Consider the following 15,805-nt stretch of genomic DNA (forward strand, 5'->3'; position numbering starts at 1 on the left):
CTGCCTGCATTCAAGGGATGGGAAATTAGACCCCACCTTTGGAGCGGACAGGTAGGAGAGAATTTGCAATATGTTTGAAAACTGTCATGCATTTTGAAATCGGGTGGCTATGTTCAATTTTAGGATGTCCTTCTGCATGATTCAGTATATGCTTATATCTCTTTCCAAAGTCATAGGGAACTCACAGAACCCTAAGGAAAGGTAAGCCAGACTTCAATGGTGTGAGGACTCCAGTCTGAGAAAAAAATCAGTTACATACCTATTACAATAACTAATTTTTCTATAACATAGAATAGAGGTTTTAAATCATGGTGTAGGAGAGAATGCACTTAAGAAATAGGAAGAGAAGACAAAACAAACTGGAAAAGAGTATTCTGTGAATTGGTAAAGCAGAAGAACTTGATGTGTATGTATAGTTGACTTTATGCTTTTTCAAGTGCCTTTTCCATATATTCTAATGATAGTGAAGAAGTCTACTCCATAAATAGCCAGGGCTTGATGCTAAAATCTTGCAGAGTTCACTGATTACTCAGGAAATAATCACTCTGAAACAAAACACTCTGCTAGGCACAGAGGCTATAAGTAAGAGTGATGGAGTCTCAGCCCTCATGGGTATTATGGGACTAGATGGAGAACCAGGCATTAACCAAATAATCACAAATGTAATAAAACCTATAGAAGAGAAGCCACAATGTGCTGAGGGAATGCTCACTTAGTCTGGAAGGAGGGGCTGGAACAGGGAATGGAATGTAAGCTAACATCCAGAGAATGAGAAGGAGATCAACAGATATAGATGATGTAGGTGAGTTTTCTCGCTTTTCCTGCATTTGCATTTGACCATTGCACATTAAATATCTCTTGCTTTAAACATTGTACAAGAAAGTGTGGCTACCATGGAAATAGATTTATGGTTCATTAAAGAATGTTGTTGATGGTTGGTATACAAATATTGGTTCATATTTGAGGATTAGTTGGTGATCTATAAAACCTGGTAAATTCATCTCCCCTGGTGAGACGTGGTTTAATGGGAACACATACTGAAGTGGCCTGAGTCAGGCCTCTGCAAACTCTCTGATATGTTTTGCTCTGTGTCTCCACCCCAATCTCATGTTGAATTGTAATTTTCAGTGTTTGGGGAGGGACCTGGTGGGAGGTGACTGGATCATGGGGGTGGATTTCCCCTTCACTGTTCTCATGATAGTGAGTTCCCACAAGATCTGATAGTTTAAAAGTATGTGATACTTCCCTCTTCACTCTCTCTCCTGCCACTATGGTAAGATGGTAAGATGCATTTCCTTCCCCTTTGCCCTCAGCCATGATTGTAAGTTTCCTAAGACCTCCAAGTTATGCTTCCTGTTCAGTCTGCAGTACTGTGAGTCAATTAAACCTCTTTCTTCACACACTGGGAGCAGTGGGGGGTGGGCTAGGGGAGGGACAGCAGGGGGTGGGGAGGGTGGGGAAGGATAAATGAGGAGAAATGCCAGCTATAGATGAAGGGGGAATAGAGGCAGCAAACCCAGCCGGTTATGCATGCACCTATGCAACAACCCTGCATGACCTGCACGTGTACCCCAGAACCTAACATAAAATAAATTTAAAAAATAAAACCTCTTTCTTCGTAAATTACCCAGTCTCAGATAGTTCTTCATAGCAGTGTGAAAACTGACCAATATAAATCATCTTATGAAGGCAAACCATTAGGCTCTAGTTGGTTTCAGATGGGCTGTCAGAACACACTTGACTCACAGTGGGCAGTTTATGCATTAGGGCCCCTCTCTTCCACAAGCAATTCATTTCTCCATCTCTGCAGCTGGTCCATTTTGATCTCTAGTCACTGGCAGAGCTGATATGTGTTTCTACTTCCCACTGACTTTGAAAGAAACCTTGCGCTGCATGTCCCTGTGGCTTGCAAGCTTTCCTGTCCTTGTATTTCCCACTTGTCAGTTTAGCTCCCGTGACTTGAGGGATGGTTCTGCCATCCAGAAAGAAATAAGGAAGGTGAGAAAGACAAGACCTATCTTGCCTTCCATAGACAAATCAGACACCCTGAACTTTTCCTCTCTGCAGGGAGGGCATCTTTTAACCTAACACCTTTGAACGCTGCCTGGAAAAGGGTGGAAAGGCCTCCAGAGTCCCTGAATGTCAGAGATGAACTTTCCCCACTCTGGCCTTTCCCTGTTGTCTTGGGCACAGTTAGCATGATCAGCCTTTGTCTACCTCTCATATTTGAGATAACAATGTTAATGACTGAGATGTGGCCTGCAATTCACCCATGACATTCCCATAATCTGTGCTGGCTTTTGAACTAATGAAGGACTCATATTAAAAATACTTAACTGAAACAGCAGAAGTGTTGACTACTCAGAGTTGATGCTGGCCATCAGGAAGGAGCAGGGTCCTGGGGGCCCCTGGCAATGCTAAACATTACCCTTTAATTGATAAATTGTGGAGATGTCAGGAATCCTGAGGGGAGAGGGAGATAGTCTCAGGACAGTGCAGTTTGCTAACTGGTCTGGAAATATTTTAGAACTTTAATACCTGTGCATCTTTACTGGGGATGCCTGTTGAATAACTGAATATGTGGTGTGGTGCACATATATCCTAACACAATAGGGTGTGTGCAGAGAAAGAATTGGAGGACCAGGACCAGATTTCATCACCCAGTACTTTAACTTGCTGTGTGACTTTGGGGAAGTCATATCATTCCCTGTCCCTCAGCTTTCCCATCATGCAAAGTGAGGTTGAGGCTTCTTCCCAGCTGTAACATTAATTTTCACGATTCTAAAGCCATGATCCAGGCACTGTTTTTATTCGATACAAAGAACAGTAAATATTGTGATTGAGCACCTGGGTCCTGCTACTTGGTCTGAGCCCTGCTGAGTGATCCAGGGCAATCTCTGTAAGTTTTCTAGGCCTCATTTGACCTACCACACAGGGTTGTGATGGGGGTTAGAGGGGCTGAGGCCAGAAAAGTACGCAGTACCTTGCTTGGTCCATTGACACATAATAGGTGTTAGTTCTTACTAGATTTAATGGCTAGAGTGGGATCAAGAGATGCAGAACATTGTTCTTCATCTTTCAAACCCATCCATGAATGCTGAGGTTATTTTTCCAGGGCAAGCTGCCCTAGCTCCTGAGTTTCAGTCCAGGTGTTAATGGAACATTGAGACTGAGGAGGAGCCATGGCATCGGGCCATGTCCTTGGAGCATGTGCCAGGCATGGCCCAAGGACCTATTCTCTGATGTCTCAATCTGTTCAGCAGGACTCTACCCCCTGCAAACTCTGTCTAAGCCACAAAATGCTTTTGAATTCATGGTGTAGTGAGGTGTTTAGCAAAGAATTCTGCCTTTTTTTGGAATTTGGAAGTGGTATTTCTAGGGCTCTCCATGTCAGATGTTCTCTTTGTCCATTCAGAGGTGTGATTAGACCAAGAAGTGGTTGAGGCTCTTGACAGACCATCTCCCAGTTAGAATTTTCCTACTAAATTCTAATCTGAAGGGCATCAGCATGTAAAAGAACAGTAGAAACTCAGAATTTCAATATAAGGGAGAATAAATGGACACATTGGTAAATTATAATTTGTTGTAAGGTAATTGAAGTCCTAGGAATTTAGTGGCTCATGTTGTTCAAGGGCCCAAGAAATGTGTTGACTTTAGACTTCGCCAGTTTCAGAACTCTAGGCTCGTATTTTACTAATTTATTAATCCCAGCCAAAAAAGAACACTTCACATCATTCCAGCAAAATCTCAGGGGGAATTCTCGTGGGTCCAACTTGAGTTATGTATCCTTCTCTGATCCTACTGAGAGCAAAGGGAAACAGTGCTCTGAGTAGCTGAGCTGAGGCCACAGACCATCTCCTTGGGATAATATGGCTGAATAGATGCAAATCCAGCAGCTCTCCAGGGAAAAAAGGAAGTTTTAAAATGAATTATTAAGTTCTGACTTCTCATACTAAGAATAGGGGAAAGGCTGGTAGCCCCAAAGAAAATTGGAGGGTTTGTTCCTAAAGAAGTCAGTCAAAACCAACAGATCCCATTACAAGCAAGGGTTGAGAATGAAGGAAGCCATCAACACATACAGTCCCACCGAAAAAATGGGTATCTGGGAACTAGCAAAACAGTTGGATAAATCTGGTGTTGATTTTAACATATAACCTTTCTGTGTTCTTTTTCTTACAGCAAAGTCTTCAAGGTTCATTCATTCAGCAAGCCCCTGTCCAGCCTTTACTGTGTGCTGAGTGAGAAGCTGGGGATAAGGAAAGAGCAAGACTCCCAAGAAACTCATGTCTGGCTGAAAGCCAAAACATGTCACAACTTTGCTATATTTCTCTCCAACAAGGATTTGTATATGTTTGCCTTCTCCTCAAGTAGCACCTGGACCTGCTCCTTTCACTTCGAACGCTAAGGGCTCACTCTTCAAGTTTCGTTATGAAACAGGGTGTACCATCAGAGACGCAGGTAAGAAACCTGAACTGCATGGCCTCACATAAACCCCACCACACCTCTGTCCTGGGCTCCTTCCCTGCAACAGGTGTAGAGACAAAAGGCTCATTGTCCTTTGGAGCCTATAGGATAAACAGAAAGAACATGTCCTTGCCGGTTAATCTGCCGGTGATAAAGAGTATTGTTTTAACTCTTGCCATCTTCACGTTCCAAGGGATGAATTCTATTGTGACACAAAGTCTACTTTGTCTTTGCAGCCCACTGAGATGTTTAAGTTGGCCTTTCGTGTATTCCTTGGTTGTCACAGTCGGAGCAATGAGTTGTTATAATGTGTTGAGAGAATCTTTCCCCCTCAACAAGGAAACCATCATCTACAGAGAGGCTATGATACTGAGAAATAATGTGCTTCTCTTCTGCTTTAATTTTTTTAATTAAGAATTTTATTATTTGAGCAGTTATAGGTTTAGAGAAAAATTGAGGGAAAAGTACAGAGGGTTCTCATCTACTCTTTCACTCCTTCCATCTCTGTTTCCATACATTTGTTTCAATTGATGAGCCAACAGTCACACATAGGTTATTAACTAAAGTTCACAGTTGATATTAGGCTTTATTCTTTGCTTCTACATTCTATCAGTTTTGTCAAATATATAATTACCTGTATTCTCCATTATACTACGATCACTGCCTTAAAAATCTCCTGTGCTCCTCTTATTCATCCCTCTCTCCTACCCTGCAGGGAACCACTGATTTTTTTTTACTGTCTCCAGTTTTGCCTTTTTCAGAATGTGACATAGTTGGGGGTCATATAGTATGTAGCCTTTTCAGATGGATGTCTTTCACATAGCAATATGCATTGAACTTTCTTCCATGTCTTTGTGCGGCTCAATAGCTCATTTCTTTTTGTTGCTTAAGAGCGTCTGCTTAATTTTTAAAATGTTTAATCTAAGAAAGCAGTACAGTCCAGGTGCAGTGGCTCAAAGCCTATAGTCTCAGCACTCTGGGAAGCTGAGGTGGGTGGATAACTTGAGCTCAGGAGTTTGAGAACAGCCTGGGTGACATGGCAAAAACCTGTCTCTATAAAAAATACAAAAGTTAGCTGGAAATGCTAGTGCATGCCTGTTGTCCCAGTTACTCAGGAGACTGCTGTGGGAGGACTGCTTGAGCCCAGGAGCTAGAGGCTGTAGTGAGCCATGATTGTGCCACTGCACTCCAGCCTGGGTGACAGAGTAAGATCCTGTCTCAGAAAAAAAAGGCGGTATAGTTGTCCCCACCCCTCATCTCCTCCTTTATGGGTATTTTCCTAATTATGAGATTACCTATGTTTTAAAAGGTGGCTTACTGTATGCATTGAGAGAATTAAGTAACATTTCAGACCAGTTCCAAGTACCTTTTGCAAAGCTAGAGAAAAAAAAAGTGAATTCTAATATCTCAATCACAGCCTAAACGAGAAGGTCTGTTTGGGCTGCAGGCAACACTGGTGTTCTTGCCAATTTTACCCAGAAGAATTTATATTCCTATAATTAGTGTTTCCTCCAAAATTAATGATCTTCTGATTGATTCGTTTTTTTCCTAGCAGCACTGGAGGTCCCACTTACCCAGACAGCAAGAACATTTGCTCCTAATACATGAGTCAAATGTTTTTCTTTCTTTTTTACATTTCCAAAACAGAATGCCCTGCAGGAAGAATGGGATGGCAGTGGAGGAGTTCCCACCTCATGTATGGTGTAATGTAGGAGGCAGGGATATGTGATAGTCATGAAAGATGCAGGCTTCAGAATTAAAGGAGTGAAGTCATTGTCCCTGCATATGCTCTACTAGCTGAGTGTCCTTCAGGTTATTTCTCCTCTCTCAGACTCAGTGGACTGTTTCCTAAAGTACAACTCATAACAGGCTCCACCTGGTAAGACCATCAGGAAGTTGGAAGATCAGTCACCTAGAGAGCAATAATCACAGTCTCAACTACAAAACACCTCCTCCAACATGATGCAAGCCACACAGGGCATTTGGCCTGCATATAAAGGAGATGCTGAGGACAGTGTAGATGCTCATTAAATTAGTCCTGACTGATCAAGGTGTGAAAGAGCAGGTCAGTCTTATCATATGTGGGCTCTTAGAGAACACAGAGCTGTAGAAGGAAGCTGACTTAATTAGGGTCAAGCATGGCAGAGGAGATTAGGAACCATGTGCAATCTAATGGAACCACAGGTAGCACCTCCAGTACCTTTCCCTTTTGGCTCTGCCTCTGCTGAGACAGGGCCATGGCTAGTAAATCACATTCTTCTCTTTGCCACTCTCAAAAAGTCCATTTCCTGAGCAAGGATATGCTTTGATAAGGTCATTAGTGGTCAACACAGTTCCCAAGTTTAGTGAGCAATTACTTTTGGATAAAACTGAAGGGTACAAAATCACTCTCTCTTGCCCTCTCCTTATCCTACTTCTCACTTCCAATAAGATGACTTATCTAATAATTACAAAGACCTCAATTGTGGATGAAATCCATAACCTACATAACATGAGAGCTAGCTGTACACCCTTGGCATCACTTTTTATCCTACTTTTACTTTTTACTGACTTTCATTTACTGAACAAAGCCTCCTTTGCCAAAGGCAGGGTAAATAAACTCAGTCACATCCTGTCTTCCTTACATCTTTGTTTATCCATAAACTGTCGAAGATAGAGATGAAAATCCACTAAAGCATGTTTGAAGCGATTACAGGAAGGCCAAATAAAATGGGAATGGAAAAGCTTGATGTTAAGGGAAGATACCACCTAAAATGATACTGAGCTGACTCATGTAATGACATGAAAAAAATTAAAAGATAAACAAAAGATGACTGACTGCTGCAAATAGGAATGTGTGTAAAGAAGCAGTAATGAAAAAGGCATTAACAGCAGTATAAGAATGTGCCTGTATAGTTAATGGGAAGAAGATAAAACTTAGCGATTAAGAGCACAGATTAGGAATGAGAATAAATTTCCAATCTGGCTCCACCTTTTGCCTTTTTACATTTAACTGGACAACTCAATTAACCATGCCAAACCTCAATTTCCACATGTGTAAAATGGGATAAATTTTACTTTATCTTTCTCAGAGTATTCTTTTTTGAAGATTTCATGACATGAAACATCTAAAAAGTACTTAGTATTTGGCTCAGGTAGATTTTCATTGAGAGTTAGCTCTTATCTTTAATATGTTGGTAAGGATCTTGAGCCAAGAGGTATAGAGCATAGAGCACTATGCAAAATTAACCTCTATTAAATTTTTTTTTTCCTCCAGAGCACCCTGGGTGGTTAAGGTTCTGCTGAAAACAGTTTGGGAAATGCTGCTTTAAAGAAACAGAACTTAAATCTTTGGGGGAAAGGGGCTGTCTTGAATAGAAAATTAGGAGTTTGAAAGTGGTGGCTATTCCTGTAACTTTGGGGCATGACATGTGGGGACAAGACTGATTGCAGCATCAGTACAGTCCTCATTTCTATGGAGAATCAGATTACATTTATATCATTGCTACTTAACAGTAGCTTTTCTGGGACCTGACTAAAACAAAGACTCCCTGCCCAAGTCGGTTGCAAACTCTGCAAAGGAAACGTCTTCTTTTTTGACGTGTATCCAGGTGTGAGTCAAAATAGCCAGTGTAAGAATGCATGTTCGCTCATTCTGCTTTCTAGCGTAATTTCACAAAGTCCTTGACTCTGACAACATGCAGCTCTCTGGAGGGATGCTCTGAAGACAAAGCAGGATAGCACACACACCTGCAACGTCTTTTGCCTAAGTCACTATAGTCTTTAAGAAGTAAAGGGCCCTAGTCTTTGCTTTTTTAACACCCAAGATAATGTCCAGCCGAGTTAGTAATTATACTTCTGTAACCTATACCCAGATGTCCTCTCACACCCAAACCTTGCCATAATTTCACACGTACTGAATATTTACCACCCATATGTAAACTAAATTGAAATACTGTCCTATTATGAACTGAATTAATACCCAGGCTCAGTCTATAGCCCTTGTAAGACTTCTGAATAAAACTCTAATTCTTTTTTTTTTTTTTTTTGAGACGGAGTTTCGCTCTTGTTACCCAGGCTGGAGTGCAATGGCACGATCTCGGCTCACCGCAACCTCCACCTCCTGGGTTCAGGCAATTCTCCTGCCTCAGCCTCCTGAGTAGCTGGGATTACAGGCACGCGCCACCATGCCCAGCTAATTTTTTGTATTTTTAGTAGAAATGGGGTTTCACCAAGTTGACCAGGATGGTCTCGATCTCTTGACCTCGTGATCCACCAGCCTCGGCATCCCAAAGCGCTGGGATTACAGGCCTGAGCCACCACGCTCGGCCTAAAACTCTAATTCTTTAAAAGCTCGACTTTCTCCTTTCGGCAATAGGCAGCAGACCTCTGTCTTCTCTACTCTACTGCTGGGTCAGACTTTCCCCTTGTGTCCCATGAGCATAGAATCCATCGCCTTCCCCCTAGGGAGGTACTATGAGCCTGGAAGAAGCATTTTGAGCTTCTCTGGGGAAGAGTAAGCTGAATGCAAGGTTATGGGTATTTTATGATCTGTTACAGATGGATAATTCAAGGTGCAGGCTCACAGCTTGATTTTTATTTTTTTTAAATGAAGGTAGCTTAGCAGTGAAACTCATTTTCCACAGCTCCCAAAGTGGTATTGCAATAAATCTGTGAATTTAATCAGCCTCCTCTGTTGAGACAATCTCTGCTAATTGGGTTCTTGTGAGGGATAATGGACATGATGACAAAAATACTTCATCTATGGAAAGGAAGCCAGAATTTCATCAATAATACTGATAATAAAGATTTCATCCTCCAAAGAAATGGAGCACAGGCCTCCAGTGCAACCCCCAGCACCGGCTCACCCTGTGTTAGGAAATATTTGCCTCTCAGGTGATGATTCTGTCTCTGTGCTTTCTGCTGAACGGCAGGAAAATTAAAACCATGAAATGCAACTGTCTCCAGGTCCATATTGGCCAAACAACTCCGCGAACTACTAAGTGGGTTTCTAGAAGTATTCCAGAGGATTGCGATGGAGTCATGGGGAACTGCATTATGAAGATAACAAAGCTAGAACACTCAATTCAAACTCTATGATTTTGTTTCATTTCCCTGTCTCTGGTAGGAAATTCCCACTCTCCTCTGTCATTCCTGGCGGTTACAGTGGGGCTTAGAGGGGCCCCCTGTCAGGAATGTAACACACACAGCTGACGGCTGTCAGCTGACAACACAACCTGGTGAGGACAGGGGGTATTGGAACTAGATGCCACCTGCTCCTCAACTGTTGGACAAATAAGACCTCCAGATCTGGCTTTGTCTGTCCTAGGTAGGTGAGGTGGAGAGAGAGAAACAGACAGCATCCTTGGAGGCTGACCTTTTCAAGCTGCTTATTCTATTTAAAGGATTTGGAGAGCAATGGCAGATGCATCCTAGGTTTTTCTATCCTGGAAAATGAGAGAAGCAAAGCATGGTAATTGAATTAGAAGAAGGGAAAAAAAGAATTTTAGAAGGCTGTCATCTGTCCCAGCCCCACCCAACTTAGCCTGACATTTTTTCTACCCTCTTTATTCTTTGTACAAAAACATCCTTGACACATTCTCTCATGCCTCATGGTTGGGCACTGACGGTCAACAGATCACTTTGGTGATTAACACAGAAACTCACCTGTGGTCAGCAGCCACCAGACCAAAAATGGAGGAAGAACTGTGAAAAATATCGTCTTCCCTGCAAAAAGTGCCACAAACACTCACTGGTACAACAAAGAGCTAGTGTGTTTCAGCTCCTTAGCCTCAGGCCTGCACCAGCCTGTGAATAGGGACACTGATGGGGCAGAAATGTGCTACAATCCCAGCTTCCCTTATTTCAGTCCCAAGTTGTGGTTTTTCCATTTCCTTCCACTGGACAGCTTTGGTATGAATTGCTCCCAAAACCAACAGTAAAATTTAACCTCCATACCTTGCAGGAAAAGAAGATCCTCATCTTTTCGGGGAATTTGCTTTTGGTGCAAGTCTTACTGACCTTCTTGGCACGCCTCTCCTGTACACAGAAGCTGTGGGCCTTTCCAGATGATGCTCTCACATACACCAGAGGCTCCCAACAAAGTGGGTCACTGGACAAGAAGCATCAGCCACACCTGAGAATTCACTAGAAATGCAAACTCCCAGTCTCACACAGCCCTACTAAATCTGAAGCCTCAGGGATTTGGCCCAGCAACCTGTGTTTATAACAAGCCTCCAGGCAATTCCAATGCACACTTAGTTTTGGGAACCACTGATACAGGCTGATCACTTCTCCATTGGGCCTCACTCTTTCTTGTGTATTTGGTCTTTCTGTTCTTTCCATTCAGCATGCTTCCTCCTTCTGTATCTGGCAGACTCCTATTCAGTCTTTAAAGCCTTCCAAAAATACCCTCCTATTTGTAAGCATCCTCTGACACCATCCTCTCCACTTAAGCAGAATGAACTGCCACTTTATTTCAATCTGTTTTTCATACTAGGCTGAGAGAGTGAGAAAATATCTAATTCAGCAAATATTTTATACAAATTATCACAGGAAACCATCATTCTCAGCAAACTGACACAAGAACAGAAAATCAAACACCACATGTTCTCACTCATAGGCGGGTGTTGAACAATGAGAACACATGGACACAGGGAGGGGAGCTTCTCTGATAAAGCAGTCCGAATATGATGGCAAGGAGGTGGTTTATTGGGATGGGCATCACACACTGGGGTCTGTTGGGGAGAAATAGGGGAGGGACAGTGGGGGGGGAGTTGGGGAGAGATAGCATGGGAAGAGATGCCAGATATAGGTGATGGGGAGGAAGGCAGCAAATCACACTGCCATGTGTGTACCTATGCAACAATCTTGCATGCTCTTCACATGTACCTCAAAACCTAAAATGCAATAAAAAAATAACATTAAAAAAAATTATCACAGGTCTACCATTGGGTTAGTTTCAGTGATGCCAAAATAGAATAACAAACTTTTATTAAAAGGCGGGACAGTCCCATATTTGCCTAATTCATCATTACGTGTCAAGTGAGATTTCAAATCCCTGACTTAAAGCCTCCCTCCTGACGTATACTAGCTGTGTAACCTTGGGCAATTGAACCTCTTTAAATCTCATGCATAGCAAAGAAATGCTGATAATATTTCCATGTTCCATCATCATCATCGTCATCATCATCATCACGTCCTTAGCAACTTGCACTGTGCCTGATACAGAGAACATGGACATAAGTGTAAACATTTTTTAAAAGATTGGAGTTCTGGACTGATCTCCTATACTTGTAGAACTTCACACTTACCTTAAGCAAATCTGACTTTACAGGAAATGTTTCATAAAACATGCAAAAAGGTGCAGAGAACTTTTGTATTGCCTCCCTAATTTGCCCAGTGCAAGGGTGATTGATGTTGAGAATGCTGCCTGAGTTATTTCTGGTTGTGAGGTCTGTTCACTCCCCCATCCACTCTCACCACTTTTAAATTATGACTCTGGTTTGTAAACTTAGTTTCACATGAGATTTACCTGGGAAGCTTGAAAAGCAAATCCTGATGCCTGTGTCTTGCCCCGAGTTAGATGTATTAATAATTAACAAGGGGAATGGCTTGCGGGGGTGGGATCCCCAGGTGATTCCAATGTCCAGCCACAGATTTTAACCATTGGGTTAGAAAACCTACAGGGAGACTCAACTGTGGCTCAGGATGAAAAGTTACATAAATCAACAGGTCTTGCTATTTTTGATAAAATTAAAGTATGATGAGCCTGCTGGTGGTGGTGTGATCATACTGAAACAACTGAAGTGTTCACAGAAATGTTTTAACTAGTGTAACATTCCAGATGGTTAGGACTTCTGGAATCACCTAGGCATAGAATGATGCCTAAGTCAGCGAGCACCTACATTAGCATGTGGCTGATTTTTGTAGCTGCTAAACTATACTTAACTTTCCGTTTTGTTTTTCAGTCTACATAGCTCACCCCTCTTGCCCTCGCCAAGCAAACTAACTTCATTCATCAACAATGAACCAAAGGACTGTAGGATTCCCTTCCTGTCAGCTTAGACTTTTAGTTTCTGAAACACCACTGTCTGTAGAAGCAAGGCCAACAGACATCTTGAGACTGGTATTCTCTCTTGGCTGCAATTTAGAGATTGTCTGTGAAGACTGGCGCCAAGAACTCCATGGATTAAGCCTCCTTTTCTGGCTCCCCATCAATCTCTCCAAGTGTTTCCCCCTTTTTGACCTTGCTTCTCTGATAAAGCAGTCTGAATATGATGGCAAGGAGGTGGCTTATTGGGATGGGGCTCCAGTGCCACCAGAGCAAGGCTCAAACCTTTGACTATGAGCTACAGTCATTCTTTTCCTGAACTCTGGTTAGGACCATTAATGACATGTCTGGCTAGCAGAAAAGAGAGTTTATTTCAATCATAATTATATAGGAGAGACCATCCTGGCTTTTAAAATGTGAATAATGCTCAAATTATTGGGGAGCTAATAAATAAACAATAAACAAGTCTATGGTAGACTTTATGTTGAAAAGAAAATTCCCTTAAACACTGCTTCAAGGACAGCAGCTGCTTTGATAGTCAAACTTTTTGAAGTCATGTTTTCAGATAAGTACTAGCTCAGTCTCTTTTTTTCCTTTTCTGCTTTTCCTGTGCTCTTTCCCCATTTCTTCTTTTCTTTTCCAATCAGCATTTTCAGGGGCAAGGAAAATATATCATGGCACCCTCAGCAGAGAAGTGAAAAGGGGACAGGAAGGACAATCAACCCTCCTTGGCAGTTGCCTGCATGCCAGGTGCATTGTGTCACAGATTCTTCTTTAATCCACACAAAACCCCATGAAGGGATATTATATGCCTACTTTTTTTTTTTTTTTTTTTTTTTTGAGGAAAACCCGGCTCAGATTATAAAATGCAATTTTGCTAAGGAAGCATAGCTAGCCAACATGAGAGCCAGGATTCAAATTCTGAGGTATATAATTCCAAAGTCCAATTTCTTTACATGACACTAAGATGGCTGGTAACTGCCCTCTTCCAACCAATCAGTGATACTCTGATGTATCTACAGATGGGTCAAAGGTCACTTGGGCCCCTTGGGTCACTAGCTTAGACTAGACCATCAGGACAGCTCTAATTTCAGTTTTGATCTCTATCTTGTACCCTAACTCCCATCATCATCTTCTTAACAAGTGTCCATGCCTGTAATCCTGGGAGAACGAGAATGCATATGAAAGGTTATGGGTGGGATCTCCACGACCACATGGGAAGACCCACATAGGGGTTGAGGCTAATTCTATAGATTTAGCAGCTCCTTTATTTCTCAGAGCAGGCATTTCCCACATCTGTAGGAGATGGAAGGGAGAGATTCAGAGAAAGAGGAGTCCCAGGCAAGCAAGAAGCTGTGGGAGAATGTGCAGCAATCAATTCAAATGCCATTTGCTCATCATCGACTCTCCAACTCAGGTCTTACCAGGCCAATGCAGGGATGGGAGGAAACACCCAATTTAGTGAAGTGTTTTGCTTCTGACCAGGCACATTTCTACCCCTGGGAGGTGAGGACATTGCAGCAAATGGAATTTTGAAGTCAGGCCCCACAGATATGTCTAAGATAGAACACAGGAAAATGAACAATTCTTCAGAACCCTTGAAGTTCTTGTGTATCATTACACAATGATAGATGTGCTCTACCATTCACGCATGGGAATAAATCCTAAAAATAATAACCTTTTCATTAGAAAGCTAGACTATAATTTTACCAAGGGTCAAATGGATACCATGCATATTTTTATAAATCTCTGTGGGCTGTTGGACCACTGGTTTGGTGTTATAATAGGGGAAGGGTTTTTGCTTTATTTTTCTCTCTTCTTTCTGAGGTTGTGGTGGACAAACAGGAATTCAATTTTTGCAACTCTAAAATGACACCCCTACTTCATGGTTTGGGGCTGTATTTCTGGGATCGGGCACAGATGGTGTTTCTGTCTCCTCCAGAGAATATTTTTGGATGTAAAGTTTCTGAAATAAATTATTCAACTGAGGCCAAAATAGTCTCTGGAAAATAATCATATGTGAATACAAAATAAGAGCAGTCTGGCGGGGGCTGAGAAAAAAATGCAGCTGGTTTTTTGAAATGGTAATATTTGTATTAGGAATAGAATGAGACCTGAAATTGTGGAAGTAAGTGCTGTTTTACTCAGAAAATTTTATTCAGAAAAATCTTTTCTTTTTTTCCTTTCTTTCCTCTCTCTCTCCCTTTCTCTCTCTCTCATTAAGATAGTGAAGAGTAGTTAGTACTTCTGAAACTCTAATGAGCATATGAATTACCTGTGGATTTTGTTAAAAGGAGCTTTGACTTCAGAGGTCTATAGATTCTTCATTTCCAACAAGCTTCTGGGTTTGGCTACTGTTACTGGTCTGCAGATCACACTTTGAGTGACAAGTGCTGGAGGAATTTCAGATAAATTATCTAATGGAGTAAAGCTATGCTTTGCCAATCTAGTAAATTAATTATTTCATTTTTCTTTTAATAGGTATTTACTGAAATCTGCTTTGTGCTGGACAACGTGCCAGGTGTTGGGGATTAAATGATGAGCAGACAGACCCTGTGCTTGTCTTTATTGAGCTTAGAGCCTAGTACATATGACAAACTTTAATCAAATCATCATATATTTAAATATTAAAGCTGTAGGAAATCCAATAAAGAAGGAGTACAGATGCTATGAGATCTTAAAATAGGTGTCTTCATCAGAGGGCTGGAAAAGTTTCCCTGAGGAAGGGGTATTAAGCTATGAAGAAAATAACAGGAATCATGATTATTGTCATAATGAGCAGCTAGTCGTGATTTGAACATTTCTTTTAGGCCAGTACTAGGTATATATCTGTCTATTAGCTCATTGAATTCTCACAGCAACCTCGTAAGGTAGGCGCTGTTGTTATCCAATGTTATAGTAGACGGACCTGAGACTCAGAGAGCTTGCATGAGGTCACACAGCCAGCACACAGCAAATTCATGACCCAAACACAGATCCACTTAGCTGCTTCCAGTTATCATTCAGGACTTTAACCAGAAAGACTGCTGAATCAACTGTATCGGCTACTTCGTTTCCTGTTTAAACAGCAGCCATATTGGGGTGTGTTCCACTCCTGCTGCTGTGATGTAGCAGTGAAGGCTCTGGGCAGGAATCAGGAACCAGGACTTTGGACCCTAGCTTTGCCGGTAACTTGCTGGGGGGTCGGACAGTGGTCACAATTGTGACTACTTTTCAAGTACTTTCTGTCTGCCGGATACTTTGCTAAGGCTTAACAAATGATTATCTCAAATTTTTAAGATAATTTTGCAAGATCAGAGTTATATATTA

General features: G+C 41.8%; 2 long non-coding RNA genes across 3 annotated transcripts in view; one reads left to right on the forward strand and one right to left on the reverse strand.

Annotated features, from left to right (window-relative positions):
- LOC144579555 (uncharacterized) overlaps window positions 1-15,805 on the forward strand; it is a 127,336-nt gene that overhangs the window by 108,084 nt on the left and 3,447 nt on the right. The window contains exon 3 of one of the 2 annotated variants that reach the window (XR_013527415.1): window positions 4,180-15,663. This is a non-coding gene — a long non-coding RNA (uncharacterized LOC144579555). The remainder of the gene's footprint in view (window positions 1-4,179; window positions 15,664-15,805) is intronic. The other variant, XR_013527416.1, reaches the window with a different exon arrangement.
- Window positions 1-15,805, reverse strand: part of LOC118147978 (uncharacterized) — a 156,913-nt gene that overhangs the window by 2,641 nt on the left and 138,467 nt on the right. The window lies entirely within an intron of this gene.

This window comes from Callithrix jacchus, chromosome 15 (genome assembly GCF_049354715.1).
Source record: "Callithrix jacchus isolate 240 chromosome 15, calJac240_pri, whole genome shotgun sequence".
In the NCBI taxonomy this organism is placed as follows: domain Eukaryota; kingdom Metazoa; phylum Chordata; class Mammalia; order Primates; family Cebidae; genus Callithrix; species Callithrix jacchus.